Source organism: Bos grunniens, chromosome 2 (genome assembly GCF_055505025.1).
Source record: "Bos grunniens cultivar Pamir isolate PY7600 chromosome 2, Bosgru_T2T1.0, whole genome shotgun sequence".
In the NCBI taxonomy this organism is placed as follows: domain Eukaryota; kingdom Metazoa; phylum Chordata; class Mammalia; order Artiodactyla; family Bovidae; genus Bos; species Bos grunniens.
In genome coordinates this window covers 99,471,826-99,488,901 of record NC_141166.1, presented here as the reverse complement: position 1 = coordinate 99,488,901, position 17,076 = coordinate 99,471,826, and the positions used below count along the sequence as shown (strand labels likewise).

Below are 17,076 nucleotides of genomic sequence, written 5' to 3'. Positions count from 1 at the left end.
GGATCAAAATGTGTGATTGCATTTTTTTTCTTCAACCTCTAAAAATCAGTGAAGTGGCCTGGCCTTCCCTCCTTGCTGCTTGTTGAAAACAGCCGAGGAGGACATCTGGGAGCAATTAAGCAAGCTGAAGTTTTGGTGGATCCTTTAGGGTGACTTGTGTGGCTTTCTTAAATTTTCTCTGCCTCACTTAACTACACACACTCACTTTCTAGGGCAAGAATGAGCTAAAGCAGATGGGAGGTGTAAAGGGCATCTCGCCTGCTGTGTTTTTTTCTTTCCCGAACTCGAATTAGGGAGGTTCAGGGACCGGTGATTGCCTCGGACGTCCCCGGGGCCGTGTCCCCGCAGCCTCCTCCCACCGCTCCGGGCTGGCCCTGTGTTGTCTGCACGCACGCACACACACACGCACACACACACACACACACACACACACGGGTGGCCCTGTGTTTTGTGCACACACACATGGAGTGCTAACGTCATGCTTGTATCGTGGGAGGAGGGAGGTATGGAGGCAGGAAATACACAAAGATGCTATTATTGTTTCCGTCAGCAGCAGTAAATTAAGTTCCCGAGTTCCCAAAATGTTTTGTCATTCCACAGTAGAGTGAAAGCTGGGGTAGGGCTTATGGATTCGGGAACCCTGGGTTCCCAGGCAGGCAATTCAGCCCGCAGGGCGCAACCCACTCCACACCCGAAGCCCGTTAGACCAGCCTTGGTCTAAGAGCGATCTACTTAGGACCGTCGCTGCCTTGCATGGCCTGCGGGAATCATACACGGGTCACCCCAATCATGTGTCTTAGAGCAGGGAATACAGAAGTTGCTATAAATGGATTTATTGGCAACCCCTAACCTTGCTGAGCCAAATACGCCTTTAAAGACAACTGTCTTTTAAACAAGTTCCCCCATAAAAACTTCAACCTCACGCAGAGCTTCCCAATATAAAGATACCCCGGGAGAGAAGCGTCCATGTTTAAAGTTCCTGTGAAAAGGGACAGGAAGTAAGATGCCACACAATCTCCTTACATAAGTAAAAGATGACTGAAATTTGCTGAATTTTTCACCCACAGTTTCAAAGTTCTGATTATTACTATGTTGATACTTGAGCAGTAAACATACCAGCGACCTTGAAGTTTTCCTGAAATAAAGCAGGATATGAATATTTAAAATAAAATGTAAACTTACTAAACCAGAAGAACTGTGACTTATTTCTTCACTCTGAAATGTCCCATTGCTGAAAAATATGGTAATACGTTTTAATTTCTCTTGAAATGCATGAAAGTTACCAGTCTTTCAACAACAGATGAAAAAGCAGGACAACGTTAATAATAAACGAATGACACAATAGAAAGAAAAAAAATATCCACACACAGGCTAGTCTAACTAATCTGAAATGTTAGGATACAAAAGAAACAATCCTAGGGAAATAGACTAGAAGAGTTCCCTGACTCCAACTTCTTTATAATGGGTGAAATGTACAATTTGCATTGGCTCTTCTGTCTCTGGCTCTTCTAAGCTATGTTCTCCAAGTTTTTTAAGAAATTGCTCAGTTGGATTGAGCTTTGAAGACAACAAAATTCATTTTCCCTCCTCCTCAAAACTCCCTAAGTAGCAAGCAGAAGATCACATAACGTAAATATATTAATTAGCAGCAGCATCTTTATTTTTAGCTGTAAATTTTTTGTCTTTATAGCTTCAGAAGTCACAGTCATTAAAGAAATAACTTCATCACTGCCTAGTTAGGAGTGTTTAACATTCTAAACAGGCATACAGCTAGCAATCTGAAATTTGTACACAGAAGGGCCCTGTCTCCCGTTCTTCCTGTAGTGTTTATATAATCCAAACTACATATGTTATTATGCACAATCTGATCTCCAGCTTTAAACAGCTAACATTACATACAGTATGTCATACTAAGAACATCAAAACCTGTCTTAAACTGTGAGTGAAAATGGTACATTTTATAGAAGACAAGGCCAAAAGCACAGAGTAATGAAAATTCATGGGTGAGAAAAAAGGAAGATTCATTAAGAGCTAGACTGTAAGAAAAAATTTTGAGCATTTTCTAAGCAGCTAAATAACGCTGGTATTAGTGGAACACAGATTCAAAAAAATCAATGCTTTTTAAAACTCTGCTTTTCCCTCAAAAAAATAAAAATGCTTTTGGTTAGTTGTTAGGTGAGGACTTATTTGTGTTTTTAGGAGGAAGGGAAGGCAAAAATCATTGCCTGCTTTTCTTATGGTCTTTCTGCTTACCCTACCCAGTTTAAAAAACTCACTCATTACATTTTTGTAGATTCCAGTACAAAAAAATTTTTTAAAATATAGCTCACATGAATATTATACATTGAGCATTTGCACCAAGCATGCATACAATACACTGGATTCTATTTTTAAATTTTCTGTCAGTTTGCCAGCAATGTAGCTTTTCTCAACAGAGTGAAAGAAAACAGCAAATAATAAACCGGTTATTTTACCCTGCAATTTACTGCCCTGGGCAATAGGCTGAGGAAGGCGTGAGAAAAGAATGTGCCTTGTGAGTGTTAGCATGGTTTTTTCCCTTGCTCAGATTCTTAAGTACATCTATTTTAAAGCAAGCCTAAGTTAGGATCATAGCCAGTGTTTATTATGATAAGGGTAGTATAAAAGACATAGTGAGAAGTGAAATGTTTAAAACAGTATAGTAATTAAATGCAAAAAGTGAGACAGGACTTTAAAAAAAAGGTAAGGTAGGCAATCCAGACTCAAAATAATTGAGCCCACAAACATTTTTTGCCTACTTTGGAATATTTTTTTAATGTTTACAGAATTCATTCTCCTTTGATTCATTCATTCTTCCTTTCCCTTTTAACTCTGTGGAGAGGAAACAAAATTTTTAAACCTGGGGGCAAAAAAAAAAAAAACCTGGGAAGTGATGAAATAAATTGGGTTATAGTTAGAAATCAATTGGGAAAAACAAAGAAATTACATACCCTTAGCACATGTGTAATAATCCATGGTCATGTACATATACCAACACATGGTCAGATGTGAGATAATGGCAGACATCCATCCAGGGATATCAGAAGCCGTACTTGTACAGAGTTATTCAGGCAGTTGAAAGAGTCATCTAAAGTGACATATGAACCCCTCTGCAGATCAAGCACATGGCCTGCCAGTATTGTAGAAACTCATCCAATAGGGGCCAGGCAGTGAATTATTTAAACTGATAAGGAATCCACTGAGGGAAGAAAGTAGGAAGGTAGATTCAGGGACTCACATTTCCTTATGACAGTATAGGAGTAACTAAAATCCTGGGAGAATCTGCTAAGATGGCATGCCATCTGACGAACATTTTAAATATAGATTTAGCCCTATCTTGTGATGGTGAAATGGTCTGTCAGGAGAAATAGACATTTCCTATGTTCAGGAAGAATGAGGTAATGCAATCAGGTAATAATCCCTCCAATAAATGTTAAGTCTGGTTAAGATGGCTTAAAAAGAAAGGAGAAATGTGTTGCTAAGTTTCAGTGTAACACATGCATTTTAATGTTCCCCACCATGGGAGGGGTGCCTTCCTTCTTCTGAGTAAGTTGCACAAAAAGTCTGGACATTACAGGAATAATATTTAGACTCTAGAGTTCTGACTTTGGCAGTTATTGTTTGTGATTCCCGGCAATTCACTTAGTTTTTTTGAACCTCCGATCCCTCATCTTTGAAATAAGGAAGATAGCCTGGAATTTCTGCTTCCCAGTTTTGTTGAGAAGATTAAATGAAATAAGGTGAAAAGCATTTAATAAATTAGAAAATGTTTTACAATTGTTAATTTTTATTTAATAAACAATAAGCTATGTTTTTCCTCCCCATTACCTGGGTCCACTTTGATTGGAATAACAACCTAGAAACTTGATCAGAGCAGCCCAGAGGGCCCACGTTTGCCAAATGTGAGAAGGAGAGAGCCTGAATGATGATTTAGTAGTAGATAATAACACAAATCAAACTCTCAGAGGCTCATCTGGGGCTAAATTGGCAGTTCTTGTCTCAAACAGTAGCAGTCAGGAGACACTTACTGTTATATTTTTACAGGAGCCATTTATGTTTTTCTTGTGTGTTAATGTTAAGGAGGAAAAATTGTAGTATGTTTACAATACAGGTGGACCTCACTTTATGCAAATCAACATGGAAACCCTTAATTACACAGCATATTGATTACAACGAAATGTTTCCTTTTAAAGAATTCTTGCTGAGATTCTTTGCCAGTGCCACTACCATCTTATTTACATTATTAATGACTAATAATCATCCTGTCAATTCTGTGAAACAGTACTGATGCACTAAGGAGATTATGAGCTTGAACCCATATAAACATTTTTTTGTAATACCAGGCACTAGTCAAACTCCTTTGCAGTTGCATATTTACTTGAAGAAATATAAATCATAGACCAGCACCTACCACAACATTTGGTTCAAAGGGCAGGGAGCAGGAGGCATAAATATGGAGAGTCTAGCCCAAACTGAACGTTTGGTTTTGTTTAAAAATCAGTTTGCTATTTCCCCTTTGATGATCAAACAATCTAATCCAGAAGGATGGGGAATATGGATACCATTGATGATGATGATAATTGATTTCCTAGAACAGAGAGTGGTTTCTCCACTAAAGGACAATGCAGAATAGACAGAGGCAACTTCCAAGCCAAATGTGCATATAGCAGAATTCCCCCATTTAAAAAACTGTTTTTTTTAAACTAGTCTTGGGATTTAATACAATAAATAGAAGTTCTAGGACTCCCGTGATGGTCCAGTGGTTAAGAATCTGCCTGCCAGTGCAGCAGCCACGGGTTCGATCCCTGGTCCCGGAAGATCCCACATGCCTTGGGGCAACGAAGCTCTGCGCACCACAACTACTGAAGCCCGTGCAATCTAGAGCCCGCACCCCACAACAAGGGAAGCCGCCACAATGAGAAGCTCGCACATCACGATGAGTAATCCCAGCTCATGATGATTAGAGAAAATCTATGTGTAGCAATGAAGACCCAGCACAGCCATACATAAATAGATTAAAAAATAAATAAATAAATAAATAATTTTAAAAAATAATTAGAAGTTCTGTCTAAAACAGTCTATTAAAAATCTTTAGAGTTGGGGCAGAAATCTTTCAATCTACACATTTGCACTCTAGATCTTGGTGTATGTCATGTCTAAATGTTTCAATGGCTTTAACAGGAATCATATCTGCCTAAGAGAAAATAGGGCATGCTGTAATTATCTCTGGGCTTCATTAGAGGAGTCACTCCTTACCTAGAGAATTTGCTTTAAAAACCAGCTACTTAGTAAAGATTGATTTGACTACCTAGTGAGTTGTTCCTAAAGCCCTGTTATCTTTCAGTGAATTCAAAGCTCTTCTAGCTTTTACAGTTAATCTAGTTCCTCTCAGTCTTCAAGATTTTCTGTGCCTTTGAAAAGACCACCTGAAGGGAAAGAGATTACTGATACAATTACAATAGAAACAGGTTAAAACAAGACATCAGAAGCCCAAAATAAGACAGCGATCACTGGGGGTTAAAAGTAGATGATGTCCTCTTAGGCTCTTCATCCTCTTTCTAATTCTCCATGCCCTCACCCTACCCCCAGGAGCCAACCAGAATGCTAGAGGCCTAAATCTTGTTGACAAAGAGTTAGTACCGAAAATTAAAAAAAAAAAAAAAAAAACTGTCCTAATATTTATCTGGGAAGCTATATTTAGCGTCCCAAAATCAGGTGACATGCAGAGAAACTGGATCACTCATACATCACTGGTGGAAACATAAAATGATACAGCCACTCTGGGAAACGTTCCCTCGTGTTCCCGTGGTTAAGAATTGGCTTGCCGATGCAGGGGATACGGGTCTGATCCCTGGTTGAGGGAGATCCCACATGCCACAGAGTAATTAAGACCATGCACCACAATTACTGCAGCTAGTGAACTCCAGGCCTGTGCTCCGCAACAAGAGAAGCCTCCAGAATGAGAAGCCTGTGCGCCGCAATGAAGAGAGCCCCTCTCGCTACAATGAGAGAAAGCCTGCATGCAGCAACAAAGACCCAGGGCAGCCAAAAACAAAGAAACAAATACGTACATACATAAAAAATTTTTTAATTAAAAAAATAAAAACTAAGTATGTAACTGCCACATGACCCAGAAATTGCACTCCTGGATATTTATCCCAGAGAAATGAAGACTTGCATTTCACATGAAAACCTATACACAAATGTTCATAGAAGTTTTATTTGCAATAACAAAGCGTAGAAACAGCCCAGACATCCTGCAGAGATAGATCATCAAACTGGTCTCTCCATGCCCTGGAATACTAACACAGCAGTTAAATGGAATAAACTATTGCACACAACTTGGATGAATCTCCAGGGGATTATGCTGAATAAAAAAAAGCTAATTCTAAAAGGTTACATACTGTATGATCCATTTATATAAAATGCTTGAAATGATAAAATTATGAAATGAAAGAGATTATTAGTTGCCAGGAGTCAACATTGGTACAAGGGAGAAAAGTGAAAGTGTTAGTCACTCAGTTGTGTCCAGCTCTTTGTGACCCCATGGACTGTAGCCAGGCAGGCTCCTCCGTCCATGGAATTCTCCAGGCAAGAGTACTAGAATGGGTAGCCATTCCCTCTCCAAGAATCTTCCTGACCCAGGGGTTGAACCTGCATCTCCTGCATTGAAGGCAGATTCTTTACCATCTGAGCCATCAGGGAAGCCCTGGTGCAAGGGAGAGGAGGGCTTAAAAGGACAACAGAAGAGATCTTTGTAGTGATAGAAATGTTCTGTTTCTTTACTATGTCGATGTCAATATCCTTGTGAAAACATTCTATAGTTTTGCAAGATATTACTGTTTGTGATAAACTGAGTAAAGGGGACAGGAGAGCTCTACATTAGTTCTTATTACTGCATGTGTTATAAATAGTGATCTCAAGACAGAAAGTTTAATTTTTAAAATCAGATGGCAAAAAATACTCAAGAAGATGGAAACCAAAATATTAATAGAAAAAAATTGTCATTAAACAAAAGGTCCTTTGTATCATCACTGAGAACGACAAACATATCAAAAGCAGACTGTCTCCACGTGTTGACTAAAGCATAACATCCAGAGGCCCTTGAGAACAGTGATACGTACAATAAATAATGTGTGTGCATGCTCATTTGCTTCCAACTCTTTGTGACACCTTGCACAGTAGCCTACCAGCCAGGCTCCTCTGAATTTTCCAGGTAAGATACTGGATTGGCTTGCCATTTCCTACTTCAGGGGATCTTCCTGACCCAGGATCCAACCTGTGTCTCCTGGGTCTCCTGCATTGGCAGGTGGATTCTTTACCACTGCGTCACAATAAATAATGCTGATGTTCAAATGGCAAAGCAGTTTAAAGCCTGCTCATAGTGACTCTGACAGCTTTTCCCAACTAGAATGTGAGCTCCATAAGGACGAGGATGTTTCATGATTGAACTAATATAAATTGTCGGTTTTCCCCAGTTATCTGTTGTTGTGTACTAACCCATCCTAAACTCAGTCTTTGTAGGATAGTGATTTAGGATTTCACTGGGCTCATTTAGGCAGTTCCCATCCAGCTTGCAGTCAGAATATGTCTGGTACTGGACTGAGAAGATACAGAAGAGCTGAGATTCCTTAGGCATCTCTATCTGTCTCCACTTGGTGGCCCAGCATAGTCAGCCTCTCACATGGGCAGCTGAGGGTTCACAGCTGTGTCCCCAAGAGCAACTGTAGAAGGTGCGTGGCCCTTTCTAACCCAGACACAGCAGTCACACAATAACCTTTATTGCTCTTGTTGGGAGTGGCTGTGGTGTAATAAAAAGGCCTTGGGCTTCAGAGACATGCAGACTTGCATTTCACAGTCCAGTTCCCCCTTTTCTGCAACCCAAGGTGAAACTGTTATCTTAATAACTGGCATTAGAATTCACCTTTTTGAAGGTATTTATTAGGAAAATATTTGTTGGGTCAGAGGGGAGACCTTTGAACCTGAGTGTAAGTTGAGTGGCAAGGCATCATAGACAAGGGCCAGACAGCTCTGAGTGTGACAAGGAGAGGAATTTGTGTCTGTTTCTGAGCGGGGAGGTAAGAAGAAACGTAAGATAGCCAAAGGGACAAAGCAGTGTATGAGTGACCACCCCCGACTCCACTGCCCTGGGAAGGTCCCTTCAATGGAGCGGCTAAAGAGCATTTTAATAATGATAGAACGCCTATTTTTAAATTGAAATTGTTTATGGTAACATTGCTTCTGTGTGTCCTTCAGTGCCATTCTTTCTCCCTCTGCAGCTGACACACAAATTATACTTTAATGACAATGATTACAATCAGTTTCCAATGTAATGGCATCAAGTAGATATTCAATAAATAGTAGCAGATATTATAGTTGTTGATCAAAAATTCAAATTTTGGTCCCCACTGGGACTCAGTGGTAAAGAGCCTGCCTGCCAATGCAGGAGACACGGTCTGGGAGGAATCCGCATGCCATGGAGCAGCAAAGCCCATGCACAACTATTAAGCCTGTGCTCTAGAGCTCAGGAGCCGCAACTACTAAGCCCAGGCACAGCTACTGACGCCCATGAGCCCTAGAGCCAGTGTTCGGCCGCAAGAGAGGCCACCACATTGAGAAGACCTCACAGTTCAAATAGAGAGTAACCCCCACTCTCCACGCCTGGAGGAAAATCAGAGCAGCAGTGAAGATCCAGCAGAGCTCAAAAATAAATACAATTATTTTTAAAAATCCAAACGTTATATGTCTTAATAAAAATCACTAATTAATTATTCTTGCTATACCAGTTAAGGATATCAGAGAAAACTCGGTTTTAAAGGGCTTAACCAATAATCGTGTGTTTCAGGCTCATTTAAGTGGCAAAGTCACAGGTAGAGTAGGCTTCAAAATTGGATGATCCAGCAACTCAACAAGGTCATCAGAGACTGCTTTTCTTTCCACCCTCTGCCCAGTTATGTTCCATGTGAGCGTCATCCTTCATCTGGGCACCGATTCCCCTTGACAATGGAATGTGGCTTCCAACTGCAACTGGGCTATGTTTCCCTGTTTGCGTCCAGTAGGAGAAAATGCATATTCTTGTCCCAATATTATAAGCAAGAGTACAAGCCACCTTTATTGAATCATCTGAGGTCCAATGTACACTTATAAACCAGTGTCAGTGGACAGAGGTGGAAATGTGCTGATTGGCCTGAGTCAATCACGGCCTATCTCTGGTGTGATCTCTCTGGTGTTAGAAGAGGAGGTTGTTAGTTTGCCTTGAAGTATGTAGGCAGTACCAGGAAAAGGTAAGTTCCCCAAAGAATATCACATAAGAAAGAAGCAAACCAACAACATCCACTATAATTGACAAATATGGATAACAGACAAAAATCCTTCAAATTATCACCTCTATGAGGGGAAATAACCAAGGGAACCTTTGGTGATTAAAACAAAGTTATATGTTTTTTAACCACAATTAAAAAGAAAAACAAGTTGGGAAGCACAAATATAACAAGAAAAAAAAAAGCAAAGAGAAGAGAAAAGGATAATATATGGATTAAAAATGAAAACAGAAGGATTGGACAGAAAAAAACATAAGCAAAGATAACTTTAAAAATTAATTTATTTATTTTAATTGGAGGCTAATTACAATATTGTAGTGGTTTTAGGCAAAGATAACTTAATTGTAAGAATCTTGTCTCAAGAAGAAGCTAATAGGTTTTTTTTGAACATAAATGACACAGAGGCCTAATTATAAGGCTTATTAGAGTCATCAGCAAAATGGAACAGAAAAGAACAGAACAATTTGTAATAAATCTCACCTAAAAAAGGTGGGAACAATACTAAATAGGGCTGGCTGCAAGTAAAGAAGCACTGAAACCTAATTATCTAATGGCAATATTTATGTGATCTGTTCCCTTTTTAATGTATAAATGTTTTGAATACTACAAATGGAATAAAAAAAAGAGTTAACAAATATTGAAATTATATGATATTTATATTAGTTTCCTGCAGCTGTAGCCACAAACTACCCACAAACTTGGGGGCTTCAAACAACAGAAATTTACTCTCTCCCAGTTCTGGAGGCCAGGTATCAGCAGTAGGAAAATGCTCTCCGCTCCGTCCGAAGCCTCTGGGGGAGAATCCTAACTTACTTCTTCTAGTCCCAAAGGGCCTCAAGCATTTCTTGGCCGTGGCTGCATAACTCCAGTGTCTGCCTCCACCTTTGATGGCCTTCTGTGTGTCTGCCTCTTCTCTTCTGTCTCAAATCTTTCTCTGCGCTTTTCTTATAAATATGCCTGTCATTGGATTTAGGGCCTCTACCTAGATAGTCCAGGATGATCTAATCTCAATATCCTTAATTTAATTACATCCACAGAGACCTTTTTTTTCCCCAAAAAGGTAACATTCACAAGTTCTAGGTATTTGGACATGCTGTGCTGTGCTCAGATGCTCAGTCATGTCTGACTGTTTGCAACCGCGTGGACTGTACCCCACCAGGCTCATCTGTCCATGGTGTTTTCCAAGCAAGAATACTGGAGTGGGGTGCCATTTTCTATTCCAGGGGATCTTCCCAACCCAGGTATCGAACCTGTACCTCTTATGTGTCCTGCATTGGCAGACGGATCCCTCACCACTAGCACCACCTGGGAAGCCCTATTTGGACATGGACATACCTTTTCATCAGGCAGCCATTCAACCTACTAAAGTATTTGTTAAAAAAGAAAACTAAGCTAACCAAATTGTATAAGGAACCTAATACTAGATTTAAATATTTACAAATCAATCACATTTGCTAACGAAGTGTTTATTTTTATTTTTTCTTTTTAATACAAATAATTTTTGTATTAAATGAATGCACATATATGTTATCATCTAGAAATGTCTATCACATGAGAAACGCTGGACTGGAAGAAACACAAGCTGGAATCAAGATTGCCGGGAGAAATATCAATAACCTCAGATATGCAGATGACACCACCCTTATGGCAGAAAGTGAAGAGGAACTCAAAAGCCTCTTGATGAAAGTGAAAGTGGAGAGTGAAAAAGTTGGCTTAAAGCTCAACATTCAGAAAACGAAGATCATGGCATCCGGTCCCATCACTTCATGGGAAATAGATGGGGAAACAGTGGAAACAGTGTCAGACTTTATTTTCTTGGGCTCCAAAATCACTGCAGATGGTGACTGCAGCTATGAAATTAAAAGACGCTTACTCCTTGGAAGGAAAGTTATGACCAACCTAGATAGCATATTCAAAAGCAGAGACATTACTTTGCCAACAAAGGTTCGTCTAGTCAAGGCTATGGTTTTTCCTGTGGTCATGTACGGACGTGAGGTTTGGACTATAAAGAAAGCTGAGCACTGAAGAATTGATGCTTTTAAACTGTGGTGTTGGAGAAGACTGTTGAGAGTCCCTTGGACTGCAAGGAGATCCAACCAGTCCATTCTGAAGGAGATCAGCCCTGGGTGTTCTTTGGAAGGAATGATGCTAAATCTGAAACTCCAGTACTTTGGCCACCTCATGCGAAGAGTTGACTCATTGGAAAAGACTCTGATGCTGGGAGGGATTGGGGGCAGGAGGAGAAGGGGACGACAGAGGATGAGATGGCTGGATGGCATCACTGACTCAATGGATGGGAGTCTGAGTAAACTCCGGGAGTTGGTGATGGACAGGGAGGCCTGGCATGCTGTGATTCATGGGGTCGCAAAGAGTCGGACACGACTGAGCGACTGAACTGAACTGATACTTAAAAATACACAGAGCACTTAGGTTGATGACAAATGGGTTAATATCCATTTCCAGTAGTACTTTTTAATGCAAAATAAAGCTTTGGGGAGCCATCATACATACATTACCTTAATAAAATATATATTTGAATTATAAAACTCAGTTTATAAGTCAGGGTCTAGTCAGGAAAATAGAAAGCAAACTAGGTATTTCAGAGTGAGCATTGCATCAGATCAGATCAGATCAGTCGCTCAGTCGTGTCCGACTCTTTGCGACCCCATGAATCGCAGCACGCCAGGCCTCCCTGTCCATCACCAACTCCCGGAGTTCACTGAGACTTACGTCCATCGAGTCAGTGATGCCATCCAGCCATCTCATCCTCTGTCGTCCCCTTCTCCTCCTGCCCCCAATCCCTCCCAGCATCAGCATTGCATACAGGAACCTATATTGCTGGGAGAGTTGAAAGGTCATAGAGGGAGGGGTAGGTAACCCTGAGATTCATAGGACAGAAAGTGTTGGTCACTCAGTCATGTCTGGCTCTTTGCAACTGCCTGAATCTCAAAGAGGAATTCCCATGGACAGGCTCCTCTGTCCATGGGATTACCCAGGCAAGAATACTTGAGTCGGTTGCATCCCTTTCTCCAGGAGGACAGAAAGAAAATAGGTGGGAAAACAAACAGGAGGAGACAGGACTGTGCTAGCTCAGGGCTGCACCTCTTACTGTGTCCCTGGAAGCGCTACACGGGATGCTGCGAACACCGGCAACAGGGCATCTGAGACGGTCACTTCTAAAAATACTGCCAGAAACAGAAAAAAAAAAAAAGCGAATTATGACTTCTCCCCTCTGTTCCTCTAATGCCTTCTAATTCTCTGCTGGCACCTTCTACTAGCAGAACTTAACAGGAAGCCAGCTAGAAAGGAAGCCTGGGAAATGCAGTTTCCGGGCTCTTAGCCCCAACATTTCAAAGCAGATTGTAGAAGGGTTGATGTGGAGCTCAGAGACAGCAGGTAAACAGTCAACACACCCAGTGATTTAGAGAAGCAGGTGTACTTCAACATTGCTGATAACACTGAGTCAGAGCACAGCTACTGATAAGAAACTCTTCATACTCATTGACTAAACAGTTCCACTTAGAGGAACATAATTGAAAGAAATAAAGGCAAAAAAGAAAAAACGTATACCACGTTGTTGAAAGTAGCCTCATTTATAATGGCAAAACCAGAGAAACAGCCCATACCCTCAACAGTAGGGAGACAATTGAGCAAATTATGGCAAAAGGATGTAATAAAATACTCTTAAAGCTTAAAAAACACACCCTGTATTTCAAATAAGTATGAAAATGTTCACATAAAAGAAATTTAAAGAAAAAAGTAGAACCTAGAATTGTAAGTGTACTATAATTATTACAATTGTGTAAAAATGTACAAAATTAGATTAACAAAGATCAGGGAGACTTGAAGAAATGGAGCTCGTCTAGAGGTTCATGTTTCTCAGGCTTCCTTTCTTCTATAAAGTTGCTTAAATTCTTAATTAAAAAAGAAAAGTAAATGGCTTTAATTGTATTTTTAGATTCCAAACTAACTAAAAAGTATGTTTCATGTTAAGCTGCTTTGAAGAAAAAACCAACACACAGACACACACACAAAATACAACCTGGCTAACCATTCCTACCATAGCACTTTTTACAACTCTGGCATTAATCACTGCCATGGCCTGAGGCCAGTGTCCAATTGGTCTAGAGATTTTATTTTACAACCTGAGAACACTGGCTGGCTCTGAGTGCGTCTGCTCTCCTGCCCCAAGCTGAGCCTTTCTTCTTGTTGCTATAAAATATTTCATGCATTTTGCTACAGGCCAGAAGCTGTTAAAGTTAACTAAAGCAATGAATAAAGATAACAGGTTGAGTAAAAAAACAAATACCCACCCCCCAAAAAATCATTAGCTATTAGCATGTTAATGACTCAAAATGGTCTGTTCTCCTTCCCCCACCCCCATACCCCTCAAGCCTGAAGTGCCTTATACCCTGCCTGAAACAAAATTCCCTAAACCCAGAGAGCAGAAAGGCCACACCTTGGATTCACCCCTCCCCCAACCCACGTTGCTTCCCAGAAACTTGATGTTCCGTGTATTTTGCACTCATGAACTCTGCCTCATTAACAGGCTCGTGCAGATGCTCGTCACAGCTGCCTCAAGACTCTTTGGAGTCTGAGAGTATGTGGTTACAGCAAGGAAAGAATGACAGCGTAACTGCCTCCCATAGGGACCTGCTGGCAGATTGCCCAAGAGACCTTGGCCATGCCCTGGGTTGGCTTTCTGTGTGATTGATTAAGCAGTCAGAGGCCTTCCAGGAGAACCAAGTTCCCAGCTTGATCAGCTTGTCATTTTTGCCTTTTGTGATTGCTTGAGAATTACATTTCAAAGGGTGTCTAACTTTGTTCCATTTTCTCCACCTACCATGTATGTGACCCTAGATAAGTTATTTCAGTCTCCATGCCTTGGTTTCCTAATGTATAAAACAGGGAAATAACAGGAAATGGCAGCAGTTGCTTCATAGTTTTGTTGCAAAGATCAGGGATAATGCCCTCAAGGCCTAATGGAGGATCTTGCTAGTTATCTACCCAAGATCCACATCCTACTTTCTTTTTTATTACAGAAACACAATTTTGTTTGAGGTGGCAATGTGCCCAGCTAAAGTACTCCATCCCCAGACTCCTGTATAGCTATGGTGACCATCTGATTCTGTTCTACAGGGAGGGGCTTCCAAGAAAGCAATGGTTTCTGATTAAAAAAAAAAGGGGGACAGAGCCAGTTGGCATGTGTATTTTGCTCTTTGCCCTTTCTGTTTCATTCTGTATAGAATGGGGCTACCTGGAAGAAAAGCAGCTATCTTGCAACTAAGACAACACAAGCTCTATGCTAAGAACGGTAGATCAGAAAGTTAGAAGGAACCTGCCTTGATGACTTTCTCAAGCAGCTGTACCAGGACTGGTCTACCTATCTCCTAACTTCTTGTTAGATGAGAAAAATGAACTTCATTTGGCTAAGCTACTGGGGTCAGGTTTCTGTTAAATGCAGCTGAATGAAATCCTGACCTAAGCACTCAGCATACTGCCTGCCAATAGTAATAATAAAGGTTACTTTTCATTTTTCTATAAAGCATCATGATTATAAGTCAGCTGTCATTGCAATGAACACTATGGGAGATTCACAATTATTGTTCTGGAATTTAGTTATGGTAAATAGTGCATAAAGTAATCCATTGTCAACTACAGCTGGTAAACATTCTCATTAGAGACACTAGTTGTAATAATATTTGTTTAAATAGAATTTGACATTGTATTGTCATTCTTTAAAAGTGCTGCTAGGTTATATTCAACGAGTCCTCTAAGGAGGTTATTTACTGATAAGTCTAGAAAACATCTGAGGGGGAAGGGAATGAGACGTTGAAATATTTTGATGAATGTTTGTCTTGTTTGGTGTAAAGAAATGTTCGTTTCTAAGAGATGTTTTCTTTATTTTCTTTATTTATAGTAGATTAGCTTCTTTGGAACTCAAGAACATTTTAATGCTTTCTAAGTAAGACTGGTAGTGGGGGTAGGAAGAATGTTGTTGATTCATCTGAGAGTTGGTCTGAAATTTACTTAAAAGCCCTAGGAGATTTGTCAAGACTTTCTCAAGAGTTAGTGAGAATGACACCATAAATAGCTTGCCCTCATATCTTGGTTTCCCCTAGCTCCTCTACTTGGACTGCAACTACTTGGATTCATCCTCAACATCAGAAAAGCTATTTCTATTAATAGCTTCCATCTGGAAATGTAACTTCACCACACTGACCAGGATGAAACTGGAGAAGCTCTCAGATGTCTCCGCAATCCACTAATTAAGTCATGGTTGTATGTCCTCCATTTTTATACTTTATTGTTATAAAAAGTAGAGGAGAGCAAGAGAGTAGGTTGGGTCATGCTGCAGTCACAATACTAAAACCTCAGGGGCTAAAGATACCAAACTGTGTTCCTTGTTCTTTCTCTTCAGCCTCCATGGGTCAGCAGGACATGCTCCTCAGTTGTTGAACACAAGCTGAGAGAAGCCAGCACCTTGAATGCTGCCAGTCACTATGTCAAAAGAAAGAAACTTGCACCGGCAGCTTCAAATACGTATCACTTTTGCTCAACAAAACTCAACAGCTAGAACCAGTCCCTTAACTCCAGCAACCAAAAATGGGCCTTGAGGGGCAATCCTACTGTGTACTGGGAAGGGGAGCTCCAGAAAGAGTTGGCAAATTGCACTATTAGAGAAGTAGCATCACCGAGTGCCTGTTATGTACCAGCTCTGTGTCACAGCACTTGTGTCATCTAATTCTCATCACAAGTTTTGATATTAACTTTAATTTTCAAGTGAGAGATTTGAGGCCTACGTCAAGTAATTTCTTCAAGAGTTCCAGCTAATATGTAGCTGGATTTCATCTGATTCCAAAATCTGTGCTTTTCCCATTATTTCCCGAAGCCACCTAGTACAATGTTCAGCTGCTCACAGCCTCACAATCTGGGGGTGATCAAGTAAAAGACGGGGTAGGGAATGGAAAGAAGGGTTTATTAAGAAATGCTTTTCTCTACAAAACCTAAGGGTCCATATTTCTGTGGCCTCATTAGTATCATGAGGGGACCAACCAAAGTAACCTAACCAAGAATCCAAAACTTAACCCCACCGAACAGAAACAAAAAGTGACTAAAATGAGACTATGCTAAAGGAGATACCAAGCCTGCCAAATGGGTCAGACACAGACAGTGTTATCAAGTTGAGAGGCAGCATTATGCTATTTCTGTTTCTCAAAAGCCTTCGCGTGATCCCTTCAGAGTGCCTATTACTCAGGGTGAAGCCCCGTTGCTTTCAAGAGCTCTCTTGGTTGTTCCGTTATTCTCACCCTTAATCCATAAGATTATTTACAATTTTGGGAAGTTCATTTAAAGCATTATGTATATATTTCATATTATTGCTCTGAATATACAAGTTCTGACAGGGATTCACATTTTGACTTGAAGTGTGTACTCAAGGATGCCAGCGAGAAGGTTTCTATCTAGAAGTCTCAAGCAGAGCACAGTTGTATACTATTGACCTGCCTCAAAAAGGGATGTAATTTTCAGTACAGAGAGAATGATACTTTAAGCTTTTAGAATAGTTTTTTTCACTGGGTCTCATTTCTACTACATAATGGCAAGACCAGTATTCAACCAAAGTTGAAGATGTGGGACTTCTCTGGTGGCCCAGTGGTTGTGAATCTGCCTGCCAATGCAGGGGACACAGGTTCAATCCTTGGTCTGGGAAGATTCCGCATGTCTCAGGGCAGCTAAG

General features: G+C 40.5%; 1 protein-coding gene across 1 annotated transcript in view; it reads right to left on the bottom strand.

Moving 5' to 3' along the window:
* TANC1 (tetratricopeptide repeat, ankyrin repeat and coiled-coil containing 1) overlaps positions 1 to 17,076 on the bottom strand; it is a 341,829-nt gene that overhangs the window by 252,674 nt on the left and 72,079 nt on the right. The window lies entirely within an intron of this gene.